At 42.7% G+C, this 12,879-nt stretch overlaps 1 protein-coding gene across 1 annotated transcript in view; it reads left to right on the top strand.

Annotated features, from left to right (window-relative positions):
* SCD5 (stearoyl-CoA desaturase 5) overlaps positions 1 to 12,879 on the top strand; it is a 146,081-nt gene that overhangs the window by 31,963 nt on the left and 101,239 nt on the right.

Here is a 12,879-nt window from a genome sequence, read left to right as displayed (position 1 = left end):
ACTATTTCCAAGTAACTCAAGAATATTTATAAGAACACAAAAATATCTAGTACCCAACAAGGCAATATTCATAATGTCTGACATCCATTCAAAAATTACAATGCATGCAAGAAGAAGGAAGCCATAATGAGGAGAAAAATCAACCAAAAGAAACAGACCCAAAAATGACACTTATGATAGAATTTAACCAGGACACTAAAACTATATCCTATATTCAAGAAGGAAAAGGAAAGATTGAGCATGAAAAGTAGAGACATGGGAGATTAAAAAAAAAAAGACCTAAGTCGAACTTTTAGAGATGGAAAATATAACATCTGGGATGAAAAATACAATAGGTGGGATTTATGGCAGACAAGGCACTGCAGAAGAAAAGTTTAGTGAATTTGAAGACATAGTAATATAAATTATTCAAAATAAAACTCACCAAAGAAAAACACTGAAGGAAAAAAAAACAGCATTCGTGAGCTGTGAGACAACTTTAAGTGGCATAATGTAAGTGTAATCAGAGTCCAAAAAGTAGGGATAAGAAAGAAAAAAATACTTGAAGACATACTGACCAAAATTTTTCAAATTTGATCAAAATGAAAATCCACTGATTCAAAAAGCTCAACACAGCCCAAACTCAAGAAATATGAAAAAACAACAACAAACAAACCCTTCACAAACATCAAAATGAAATTTCTTAAAACCAGTAATAAGAGAAAATCTTAAAAGCATCCAACAAAGAAAAGCACATATTCCCTGCAGAGAAACAGACAAAGACGGTGGCAAACTTCTTGTTGGAAACAAAGCAGGACCAACGACAGTGGGGCAACATCTTTAAAGCACTGAAAGAAAAAAATATATATAAATTGAGAATTCTAAATCATCAAAAATATCTTTCAAAATGAAGATAAAATACTTTTGTCTGACATACAAAAACTAAGCGAATTCATTGCCAGCAGACCTGCCCCACAATAAATGTGAAAGGAAGTTCTTCACTTAAATGGAAAATCTACCAGCTGGAAGTCTTGATCAACATGAAGGAATAAACAACATCAGAAACGATAAATATAAAAAGCTTTTTTCTTGTTTTAAGATATCTTTAAAAGATAATAGCTGTTTAAAGCAAAAATAATAACACTTTATTTTATTTAAAACATATGTAGAAGTAAAATATATGAAAAGTATTGCACAAAGGCTAGGAAGGGGAAATGAAATGATCATTCTAAGATTCGTATATGATATGTGAAGTGGTATTATATTACTTGAAGGTAGATAATAGTAAGTTAAAGATGTATACTATGAACACTAAAATAACCAATAAACAGCAAAATAGTTATCACTAATAAGCCAACAAAGGAGGTAAAATTGAATGAGAAAATGTTCAATTAATTCAAAGCAGGCAGAAAAAGATTAAGAGAACAAAGAACATTTGGAGAAATAGAAATTAAATAGCAAAATGGTAGATTTAACCAGCCACGTTAATAATACCACTAAATGTAAATGGTCCAATAGAATTTTCTGTGGTGATGGCAGTGTTCTATTTTTGTGCTAATACCTAGTCATACGTGGCTATTGAGCACTTGAAATGTAGCTCATTAACTGAATTTTACATTTTATTAAATTTTGATAAATTTAAATTAAAATAGCCACATGTGGTTATTGGCCTATTGGACAACACAATTCTAAATACCTCAGTTAAAAGGCAGAGATTGTCAGACAGGCTAAAATGCAAGGCCCAACTACTACATGTTGGCAAAAGAAACTATTAAACATAAAGAGTTAAGACAAATAGATTAAAAGTAAGAGAATGGAAAAATACATATCATGCAAACAATCAATAAAGACTGATATATTAATATCAAAGTAGATATCAAGAGGACATAACTCCTCAGAAGACATTTTTATTGGTCATCTTTGGTATTAGGTTGTTGCTGATGGGGCAGCTAAGGAAAGGGGCAGTGCCTTAGTTTGCTAGGGCTGCTGTCACAAAATACCACAGATGGGTGACTTAAATGACAGACACTTATTTTCTCAAAGTTCTGGAGGCTGGAAGTCCAAGATGAAGGTGCCATCAAGGTTGGTTGCTCCTGATACCTCGTTTCCTGGCTTGCGGATGGCCCCCACTGCCTCTTTACATGGTTGTCCCTCTATGCACATGCACTTTTGGTGTCTCTCTGTGTGTCCACATTTCCTCTTCTTTTAAGGATACCAGTCAGATTGTATCAAAACCCACTGTAACAGCCTTATTTTACTTCATCACCACTTTAGTGGCCCTATCTCCAAATATAGTCACATTCTGAGGCACTGTGGGTTAGAGTTTCAACATATGAATTTGGGTGGGGGGTACAGCCAGGGACAGCCAGGGAAATTATTTATCACAGCTGTACTCCCAAGAACAGTATCTCTGGGCTTCCACAGTACTAATTGTTTAGAGCAGACAGTGCGCTCCCTGGCCTTATGATGGCTGAGAGGTGGAACGAAGACTATAGGGCTATGGTTCCTCTCTCAAAAGAGTAGTATTGTTTCTGTTGAACCTTCTGACAACACATTGTTCCTCTTGACATATCTCTTGTTAATTCAAGTATCACTATACATTTTTCCCCTGTTTGAATTAATGAAAGGAAAGCTTCAAGTCAACTACGTTGTTTCTTCTGACGTCCAGGAGAACAACCAATTGAGAATGCTGACCCTTCCTGAAACCTACCAACTCTTCCCCACCCACAGCAAGCTGCCTTTTGTTGCCATGGTAACACTGGTTTTCAGCTAACGTGGAGGTGCTAGTTCTGGTTTCACTTTGTTGAATGTTAGGAGACTGGAGCCAGTTCATCAATTTAGTCCCTAAGGTGCAAGGCTTCTAGGTGAGGTTTGAAATTTGGAAGAGAGGAAAGAGAAGGAGGCTGAAGGAAGGTCCTGTGGGAGTGCAGGTTTCAGGGCTCTGAACTACCTGATCTGTAAAAGAAGTTAGATCAAGTCTATAGAGCTATTTAAAAACAGATGGATTTCCTGAAATCACCGCTGTTTCCATGGCAACACCTCAGCTGATTGTCAGTTGGTATAAAGTATTCTCCCCTGTGTGTGGACAGAATCTTGGTGTCAGCTAGAGGGAGAGGACCCAGGGCAGAACAAATCGGACTAACCTAGAAAGGAGGAGACAAAATTTGGCATAGTTATTAGGGCCTTAGGAAGATTCTCCTGAGTGAGGCCTCATGTCATCAGGGGAGATGTCAGATGTTACCTGTCTAAAGATTCTTATGGGAATAGTGGAAGTAGTTCTTTGGTTGGAATGGCTGTGGTACGTTCCTTCTTGCCTCTAGGCTTTGATAGATAACCAGAGGACATTTGCCAACCTGTAATTCATTCATTTGATAAAATATTTATCGAGGACCTAGCACTGAATTCTGCCAAAGCATCCATCATGCTGGTGAAATGCATGTCTGTCACAATGAATATCGATGGCTTACATTTCCTGTGATCTGCTGCAATAGAGGCTAATGTTCCAAATCCTCCAGATGGCCAACTGCTTCTCTTCACGCACACTCTTGTGTGTGTGCTGTGTTTAGGGCACTGTGTTAGGTGTTGAGGTTATGAAAAGGAGTGAAACCAGACACAGGTCCTGCCCTCGGGAGGCTTACCGTCTAGGTGGATGATAAGCATTGGCATGGCAAGAATAAATGATAATACAAGGTGACATGTGGTCCAAATTAATGGTGTAGACAATAAGCTACATAGGAATTCAAAAGAGCAGCCTTTCTTCCAGGGTTGGGGTGACCAGGGAAAGAATCGTAGAGACAATGGGACTTGACCTGGGCTTGAATGAAGGTCAGGACTTGGGTAACAGGGAGGATTTTGAAAACAAATAAGCGGAGAGAGTGGCAGAAGTATTGAAACAGGAGTGAGTGTGGCCGGTTGTTCAGGGGAAAGGAGGAGACTGATTTGAGAAAAAGGGCTCATGACATGGAGAGTGGAAAATAAAATTGGCAAGGAAGATTTTGGGGCCAAGGTTATCAGGATTCTGAAGGGCATGGCAAGGAGTTTAGATTTTGTCATGTAGGCAGTGAAGGATAGTCAAAAGTTTTAGAGAAAGGGAGCTGGGTTTTTTTGTTTGCTTGTTTTTTGCAAAGTAATGCTGTAGGATTCTTAATCTGGCAGCCCTGTACAGGATGGTTTGAAGGTGGGGAAAAAAGAGCCAGAAAAAATTGGATGGGGTTAAGATGGAGGTTGAAGGAATGGAAAGAAAGGGATGAGTGGATGCATGGAAGGGATGGATGGATGGCTGACTGGCTGGCTGGCTGGCTGGTTGGCTGGTTGGATGGATGGATGGATGGATGGATGGATGGATGGATGGATGGATGGATGGATGGATGGACACACTCCAGAGATACTGAGAAGGAATAGACTGTGATGGATTGGATCTATCAAAGGAGGCAAGGGAGAGTCCAAGGGTCAATAAGAAAGGAGTTTATTCCTTTAAAAGAAATTATGCCTACGAAGTCCTGTCTTCATCAAAAAGAAAAGAGGAAACTCTGTGCCATGAAGTAGCTCATAGCCTCGTAGGAGAAGACACGTGAGATTATAGATGCTAGGATCGAAGCGTGTACTTGTACAGAATACAATGAGGGGCTCACAGGAAGGAGTGGTCAATTCTGGGGAGGGAGAAGAAGGAGGTCGTCTTTGTAGGAGACCATCTTGAGCTGAATGGTGAGAGGGGACTTGCTTGAGAAGAAATATGATAAGTTAAAGGTTATATTTGACTTTAGAGTTTAGTTTGAGGTGAAGCAGAACATCAAAGTAGGAAGAATCGATTTATTTGATTGATTTTTATGGGGGATTTCTATATGAGGCTGCCGGGGGCAGGATTCTAAAGAGAGGAATAAGGCTTACCCCCTGACCTCAAGGAACCTCATCCACTGGGGGAAAAGACAGCGCTCATTCCAGCATTCAAAGGTATGTGTTGAGACCCTCGTACTTACCAGGTGCTACCCTGGGTGCTGGGAATGCAGGAGTGAAGAAAATGGACTAAATTCCCTGCTAGAATGGAAGCCACCTTCTAGTTAAGAACTTAAATAGGCAGAACCAGGCTAAGTAGAGAAGACAGGTTCGAGAAAAGGAGCTGTGAGTTCTGACTAGACCACATCTGGGAGGCCTGTGCTGTCAGGAAGTGTGAGGTGACTGACTACTGACTGACTGGCAATCTCATTAAACAGCAGTTGGAGATGTCAGTCGGGAGCTGGGACGAAGGGTCCAGTCAGACTGTGGAACGAGTCCAAACGTCTGCGTGCGCCTCATGATTGTGAGGTGATGTGCTTTTGTTTCACCAGAGAGGCATCTTTGTAGCGGTGACAGCTAAAGCCAGGCACGCATGACCTGTGCTCTCCAGGACTCCCTCTCAGTGGAGGCAGTCTGTCAGCCTTCTTTTCTGGGCTCTGCATGTGCTGGTTCTCTCACTGTTTACTCAAATGCTGATGGAGCCACCATGGCCCAACAGGCAATGCATTCACAGATCCTGTGTCCTTGTCACCCAAATCCTGTCATACTGATCCAAGGCTTAGTTGCTGGTATTATGGAGTGGTCTTTGGATGGAGAGTGGGTGTTATGGGTTGAATCGTGTCCCCCACAAATTCATATATTGAAGTCCTAACCCCCAGTACCTCAGAATGTGACTGTATTTGAAGCAGAGTCTTTTACGAGGTAATCAAAGTAAGATGAAATCAGTAGCGTGGACGCTAATCAAGCATAAGAGGTGTCCTTATCAAAGGAGGACATTTGGATAGAGACACGCACACAGGGAGCACGCCATGTGAGGATGAAGGCAGAGATTGGGAGTGATGCTGCTATGAGCTAAAGAATGGCAGAGTTTGCCAGCAAACCCGACGCTAGGACAGAGGCCTGGAACAGAGTCTCCTTGGAGCCCTCAGCAGGAACCAGCACTGCCAACACCTTCAGTCCGGGCTTCGAACCTCCACAACTGAGACAATACACTTCTGTTGTGTAAGCCACCCATTCTGTGGCACTTTGTTATGGCAGCCCAAGTGAGCTAATACAGTGAGTGGGTCAGTAACTCTGAAGTCTTTCAAACCAGGAGCCTGTGGGGCTGTTCCCCTGCGGCCCCGGGCCACGCTGTCCTAGGCTGACCCCTTCCCCGATGCTGTTGAAATCAGTGTGTTTGGTACATGTTCTGAGAGTTTCAGTCAGAAGTTTAATTGTGGCTGACTGGCTCCAGCTCCTTCAGAGAATCAGACAACATATGTGTATGTCCATCTTTCCCAACTCATTTATGTTTCTGAGGATTCTTATTACTAAAAGTAGTGGAGCCTCTGGATATGCCTGTTGTGAGGAGGTCGGTTAAAGAAGAAAAATTCAACATGTGTTTGTGGTGGTGTTTGGCAGGATTTACAAGGTTATATAGCATTTTAATGAGCCGAGAGGGTTTTCACTCGAATTCCTGGCGTGAAGGACAGAGAATTTCCAATTAGCATTGCCAGCAGCTGATTCTGCTGGGGCTGAGGGGCAAGGAAGTCACGGAAACAGAGATTAGTTAAGCGGGTCCTCTGGGCAAAGTGTGGATCAGTACCCTGCAGTCAGAAAGAGTTTTGGTGAGGCTTAGCTGTGGGGAGTTGATCTCCTGTAGAAACTGGCAGGATGATCAAGGGTTCTATTGGCACCCCTCTTCCTCAGCTCCTTGGCTTCTGAAGGAGAGTGAACAGCTTGTTCTGGATTCACTGTCATCCTCCAGAATCCTACAGAATGTCTCCACTAGCTCTTTATAGGACTGCTCTTACTAACCCAGTCTCTTAGGAATGGGGCGCAATTACCAGCTGATTCAACTATTTTGTTTACTTTTTTGAAATATCAGGCTCAGCCACATGAACAACATATCCAGGTTGATCTTGGCATATCCATTAATGAATTCTGTCCACAAAAGTGTTTGAAGCTCGCACCCATACTTTTTAAAAAATTTCCATCCTGTTGGTACTTTCCATATGTTGGGATTTTCCTCCCCTTAAGTACATATAATGTGCTTAATATGTGCCAGGCACCAAGCTAAAGATGCCATGTTGATTTTGTTCCTTCTTCATAATACCTCTATGATGGAGATACTGCAATCATCCCCACTTTACAGATGAGGCTCTCCAAGGTCAGTGACTTGATGAAGGCCTTAGAGCCAGTAAATGCAGGAGCCAGGATGTGCCCAGCACTCTGGAGCCTCTGCTCTTAACTACTGTACCACACAATCATTGATTTGGGGTTGAATGCCCATGCTACGGGTATAAAGGTGTTTGGGATGAGTCCTGCCCTCAAGCTCCCGAGAACTGCAGTGTGGCTTGGTGGGTGTGGAACAGGAGAAACGCACAGGGCTTTGGGAACCCAGAATGAGAAGTTTGCCCAGGTTTGGGTTCTGGGAAGGCTGTCTGAAAAAAATGATGACCAAATTGGGACCTGTAGCAGTTTTCCATAGCGGAATCACACAGACAAATGCATGGAGGCTTGAGATAGCAAGCAAACTGGAGGATGAACAGTCGCTCGGTGTAACTGGAGTGAAAGGAAAAGAGATAGGAGTGGCTGAAAATGAAGATGGAGAGGAAGTGGGGGAGGGGCAGGATGGGGAGGGCGCCTTATGTGACACACAAAGTTTGGATGTTCCCTCTGTGAAGGGTGAGGTGCCATTGAAAGGTTTTGAGAGTGAAAAGTTTGGTTTCATGTTTTAGTTGGATCCGTGTGGCTTCTGTAGAGAATGGATTGGGGTGGCAGTGGGGGTGGTGCAACAAGAATACAAACAAATACAGATAAGGAGACCAGGGGGAAGATATTAGTCCAGGTGAGAGATAGTGAGGGCTACAAACACGTATGAAAGATAATGGGGTTGGAGAGGATTTTGAATTTGACAGGTCCTATGACTAAGCGGACATGCTATTGAGGACCAGGAAGTCTTAGCCAACACTGAGCCCTGGCTATGCGCTAGGTATGGTTCCAAGTGTATGATGTATTTTAACTGATTTGCTTTCACAAGCAACCTTAAGAGGTTTTACAGATGAAGAAATGGAGGCACAGAGAGGGTAAGTGACTTGGCCCAAGGGCACTTTTATAGCTAGCAAATGACAAACTGGGACTCATGTCAGGTGGTCTGTTGCCGCCTGACTCTGTTGCCTCCTCTCTTCGTCCCCATGCTGCACCTCTCCTGAGTGAGCCAAGGCGGCAGAGGAAGAATCTAATGACCCCCCCACCCCCAGTCACTGCCTCTACTGCCAGATGGCCAAGTATAAGGTGGTGCCATTGGCCATGGATTCTGGAAGGGAGCAGAGAGAGATACTGGGCTCTGCATTATAGTGTTTAGTGTGAGGTGCTTGTGGAACACACAGTGGAGGGATCCACTTGAGTCCTGTGCCCTTCCTCCTGGAGCCTCCGTCACTGAGCCCGCGGCTCCCGCACCTACACTCTGTCATTGTACTGCTTTACCTTCAGATGACAGACTGAAGAAAAAAAAACACTGGTGGTGCAGGGTCTAAAATCTCTCATAGTCAGGGGGGTTCACAGTGTGAGGGATATAAATGATGAACGTCTAAGTATTACCTTGTCTTGTACACCTGAAACTAATAAAAAAAAAAAAAAATCTCTCATAGTCTGAAGTGATTCCTCTCTGTTTCCAGCCCACTGACTAGATGGCAGATTAAAATGTGATTTCTTGACAAAAAAAATAAAATAACATAGCGGTGCCAACCTTCAGTGTCTCAGGCATAAAATTAATTTTAACATTGTATTACACATTTGAAGACTTGTCATCATAAGGTTGGCCAGGCAAATATGATTGAGAGGGTTAGGTTTTGAGAAATGAGTGGGAGAAATAAAATACGGAATAAAGTAACAGTAGAGATGACACATTTTAAAAAAACATATCTGATGGTGTTAAGCAGTTCTGTTTGATCACATTGTTTAATGTGATCCTTGTCTTATCCTTAGCCACCTCCTTGTCTGCCTACGAGTATTTGACCGAGAGATTCTGATGTGTTGGACATGTCCTACTGAAATCTGGGAATTCAACACCCACTTTCTCCATTCCTGGGCTTTTCATCTGCCATCTTCCACCCATTTTTTTCTTGTTAGCTGCATGGTTCAGGCTGGCTATGGATTCACTTCTGAGCTCTGAAGGTAAAGCTAAGATCAGATTCTTCCCCTCCAATGGAGTACACCCTTACTCAGACTCTCCAGCACCTTCTGTTTTAGTCACTGTCTCTGTCCAGGGTGGGGACTCAGGGTCTTACTGCGACTGCTCCTCTGCCTTCAAAGGGCACCGGCTCAATTCTGTGTCCTGGCCTTTGAGGCTTGTCATTTCTGTCAACATAAGAATGAAATGTAGGTCAACCTTACAGATCCCAGTGTTAAAAATAAAACTTCCTCCCCAGGCTCTGCAGGTTTGTAGATTGGCATGGGTTCTCCCTTCTACCAACCCCACTTCTAATTTGCTTTTTGGAGCTTAGTTGGTGCCACTTTCCTTATAGGAGGGAACCTGAAAATAGCTGAAATTATCTCTGTCGGCAGACTCCATTCCAAAATGTAACGATTGCCTGAATGGAAATTGTAAATAGAAGCAGTGAGCAGATTTCCTTCCAGTTGTGGGGTGAAAAGTGCTAGCTGCTGGTTAAGGAGACTAGGAAGTTTAGCCCATTTTCTAGAAAAGTGGGTCTGGAATGGTTCCTGAAAGGAGTTCCTCTCCCTTTGTGGACCACTCAGCATGCCTGTCCTGCAGCAGCCAAGGGACCAGGCAATGCAATTTCTCAAAATTTGATGAAAGGCCCTCCAGTCTCCCCATTCTCATTCCTAATCCTTACATTTGAGCTATCTCAGACGATTCAGCTCTGCTTCTGTGATATTACAATTTAGGAAGCAAAGAAGCAGAGCCTTTTAATTGACTTTTAATAATCATACATTTCTCTCCTCCTGCACTCTCATTCTTATTTCCCCTCTTCCTTCTCTTTCTCCTTCTATTCTGATTTCCCCATTTATGTCCTTTTGCCTTCATTCCATTTTGCCCTTTTTACTCCTGCAAAACTAGGAGATAAGTAATCCTTCACATAAAAGCCATGGGCCTCTGGGAATTTGAGTCTTTGAATAGATTCCTTACTCCCACCCCCATTCTCAGGTCTCATTTTTCAGGCTGATTTATGCTTGACAGGAACTGAATTATCTGTGAGGAGACCCTAAGGAGCAAGGAGAATTTGACATTTGGGCTTTTTATAAACCATATCTACAATGCCCGGGCAAATCTCAAAACCAATTCCTCCTGTGCCTTCTTTCCACAACTGGTAGCAATGTTGCTTTTTTTTGTAGAAGTTGGTCAGCCTCCAATGTAAGCATTTTCCAAGGGTTCAAGGAAATGGAATGAACCCTGCCATGTTTTTTAATCCTTCTGAGTTGGATTTTTCTCAGAGATTTCCATCTGAGTGGTGTGTACTGGCTGATTTTCCTCTAAACAGGAGTAGGGGGAAAAGAGGAAGATAGCTGAGAGGAGGACAGGAAAATATGAATGCATCTAACACATTTGGTGGGTCAAACAGAAATGTTATGGTTGCACAATTTTCTAAGCTGTACTCCAGGCCAACTTAAATGATTTCTTTGAGGGTAAAGTTGGACTCAAAAAAGAGTGAGATGCGTGACCTTCTATGAACATAGTCTTCTCTACCCGTCACTCAGCCCAAGAAGAGCTAGACTATTGAGGGCACAGGAAACCGACCCTCCCACTCTTGGAGTCCATCCACTTGAGGAACCCTAGGGCACATTTGTGACCTTGGGCAAGTTACTTGGCCTCGCTACAATTGCATTTCTTCATCTGTGAAATGGGAGAGTTGGACAGGAGCAGTGCTACTCAACTCTGGCTGTAGAGTCACTGGGGAGCGTTTAAGTATCCAGAGATTTCTGATTAATTGGCCCTCAGGTGAGCCAGGCCTGGCTTGGGTAACTGTTAAAGCTTTCTAGATGATTCTCTTATACAACCAGGGCTGAGAAGCACTGCCTAGACACTCTCAAATTGGATTGTGCACGTGAATCATGTGGAATCTTGTTATAATTCAAATCTAATCCTGTAGGTCCCGTGAGGACAGGAGGTTCTATTCTAGCAGGCTTCTGGCGAGGCTGGTGGTGTTGGTCCTTCGACCTCGCTCTGAGTGGCGAAGGCCGGATGGTCTTCAGTTTCTTTGCAGTTCTGGTATTATAGGGTTACTTAATTATTTATTTATTTTTGGCAGGGAGAGGGCAGGGAACAAGTGAAAAAGACATATTTTGATGATAGTGGGGATAAGCTCCTTTTCATCATTTGGGAAAATGTAATTCAGGATTTGGTAGGTAGCGTTCAATTTGTTTCTGTTTTCAACACTGAAGTAGGTTTATTTAGGAGGAAAAGGAAGACAGATGTAGCTATATGTGTGTGTGTGTGTGTGTGTGTGTGTGTGTGTGTGTGTGTGTGAAAGAGAGAGAGAGAGAGAGAGAGAGAGAGAGAGAGAGAGAGAGAGAATATGAGGAGAGAGAATGGGGTAGAATATGTGAATGTATGACTGCTCATAGGAGGAGTATTCTGTATTATATGAATCTTAGGGTTGGGAAGATCAAGGGCAACAAATGTTCAGGCTTCTCCAGGTCCAGGTATGGTGAGGAGATGAGAAGAATGGGTAGATTTTTTTACTCAGCTGGGATTTAAGGTAAAGATCTTGCTTCCCAGAGCAACTCAAAGGCTGGAAGATTCCATCTCCTCAGCCCTATCGTTTTTCCGTGCTAAGCAGCCATTTGCTGCAATTATTCTTGAATTATAGTGACAGTTTTGGTTTATGCAGGGTTCCAAATCATCTGAACTTAGGAGCAGAAGTAAAATTATGCCTTTTTTGGTCAGAACATTTCAGCCAGTTGCTTTTAAAAGGTTCTCTCCTTCCCACCTCTTTTCCATCTCCCCCCAGCCCCAAATTTGGTGTGAGCCACAGACACCATTTTGGAGTATCAAGATTCTGCCTGATTTCCACACGATTACATATGTATTTTAAAGTCAAAGTCAGCCTTAGAGAGATGTTGCCTGCATTTTGCCTTCTGTTTTTTTCTAATCTTTATAGCGTGACAAATTCCCATATGTAAACAAATTCTCCTGAATTTAATTACGTGTAATTAAGGTTCAATACTTCAGGCCTTATGGTAGTGATTCTCTTGTACACATAATTATGGGGATTTCTTTTGCTCTAGAACTTTGTTAGAGAACAAAGCAGTGTTTCTTACTAAAATCCCAAATCCATGATTTTGTCACTGTCCTATTTTGAGGAATTCCTCCAACTTGTGGTTAAGGGGAGAAGAATGTTTTTCTAATAATTTTCCAATCTAGAGGAAAGGTATTTTTCTCTCTCCATGGTTTTGTTTTAATCCTCCTCCTCTCCATAAAGAAGGATTCTTCATAGCCTCAATATACTCAGCTGTGTAATGGGAATATGAAAATTCTGCCTCACCTGTTGTGAGGGTCAGGTGAAGTACGAGTTCTGAAACTGATGCTAAAGCATAAAACGTTATTCACATGTCTTCTCCTGCTTCTCCTTCCCTTCCTCTAATTCTTGTTTCTTTCTCTTCCTCAAATGCATTAACTCCTGCCTTCCTTGGTCCTTGAATCAGTCATTAGGTCATTCAAGAAACATTTCCTGAGCACTTGTGAGGCTGGCCTTGTGCTAGGCACTGAGAATGGAGTTGAAAGACCATCTTTGTCCCCCAGGAGGATGTGTGGGGAGGTAGTCAGGAAATTAAATATAGTAGCAAGTGAGACAGTAGAGGAGGGGGGCCTAACTTGGCTTGGGCATGGATGGAGGAGGTGGGGTGTGGATTGCAGGGCAGACAGGGGAGATTACAGAGATGAATGATGAGTGGTAATTAGCCAGA

Source organism: Rhinolophus hipposideros (assembly GCF_964194185.1).
Source record: "Rhinolophus hipposideros genome assembly, chromosome: 1".
In the NCBI taxonomy this organism is placed as follows: domain Eukaryota; kingdom Metazoa; phylum Chordata; class Mammalia; order Chiroptera; family Rhinolophidae; genus Rhinolophus; species Rhinolophus hipposideros.
Note: the sequence above shows the minus strand (reverse complement) of the source record. Positions and strands in the feature narration are given on the sequence as shown.